Source organism: Gavialis gangeticus, unplaced genomic scaffold, assembly GCF_001723915.1.
Source record: "Gavialis gangeticus isolate Ggan-Ray unplaced genomic scaffold, GavGan_comp1, whole genome shotgun sequence".
Classification (NCBI taxonomy): Eukaryota; Metazoa; Chordata; order Crocodylia; family Gavialidae; genus Gavialis; species Gavialis gangeticus.
The window spans coordinates 99802318-99803643 of record NW_017729032.1 but is presented as its reverse complement, the minus strand read 5'-3'; positions in this window follow the sequence as shown (position 1 = coordinate 99803643).

The window sequence follows — 1326 nt, the reverse complement described above, 5'->3', positions numbered from 1 at the left end:
TGGATGGCGGCAGTGGTGGGGTGAGTGGCAGTGGTGTGGGGGTTAATAAAAACTTCACTTGTCCTTTTTGCCCTGTGGCCTCAATGGGGTTCTGTGCCCCAGATTTTGGTGGCAGGTCCCACCCTTGCTTGCCTCACCCTTAAATTCCCACTCCTTTGGGAGCCCAGTAGGCCCCAGAACATTATTTCATGGATTGGATTTAGCCTGGACACCTATATTATTTGGGAGGTTTGTCTTTCTTCGTTTTTCAGGCATGCAACAAAAATATTACTTGCTCAGGCATGGTCCATTTCTTACTATCTGAACATTAAATCACTAGAAAGCTTAAGTTCAGATCATTTCAAACCCAGACAAAAGCAATAACGTATCTTTTCTGAGTCCAACTTCATTGCTCTTTAATGAGCCATGAGCACAGAACTAATTGATGGAGTTTGCTGTCTCCACAGTTTCATTACTTGTAGGATGCATAACATTTGTCCTCCTCATCATACCCTATTGTTGTTGTCTAATTATTTTTAACATACCTTTGATTCAAATTCCTTCCTCTGATGCAGCTTTGTTGACTACACTGCAATGCCACATGATTCATTAGTGCATTTGTTTCTGTTTTAGTCCTTTTATGTTTCAGAGGTTGTGGCATTGTGCACTTTGAGAAGGTAACATACAGCACCAGCAGACACTGAACTCCAGATGGTGTTTCCAGTAAAAGTGCTTTCAGAGCACTCTGTATGATCTGCTAGATTTATTGGGTTGAAAGGAGTTCTTACCTTTCTTGGTGCTTTCTACTGCTGACATAAAAGAGATAAAAGTATTTTTAATAATTTGTAACTGCTTTGGATCTATAGAGGTCAAAGCATTGCACAGATGATACTGCAGTGCTTGAGGAAACAAATGAAGCAATCTAAGTTAGTCAATGCCCTATACTTCCAGTATTTGAGTGGCTAACTTTATTCATGTAAGTGGCATTTGGGCCCCTTCCATGAATCTTAAATCCTATTTTATCCCAGGAAGGTGCATAACTCCTAATGGGGAAGCAGTTCTCCCATTGCTGTCTAGTTTTTTTATCCAATTAGTATTAAATGCCAAATATATAAATATAATTGGGACAAGCAGATAGAATCCGAGGCCCCTGCCCTTCCGGAAGAGTGCCATATCATTGAATTGAACCACATTCCTTACTTTCTCTGCTTCTGGACTCTTCCTCTCTTAACCATCCAGTGGATCTGCTTCAACAGGAGGGATGAAGGCTATTCTTTGCTGTACCTAGCCCCTACCATTTTGTTAGGATAGGAAATTTAGACTTGGGGGAGGGGACAGAAGTTGGGC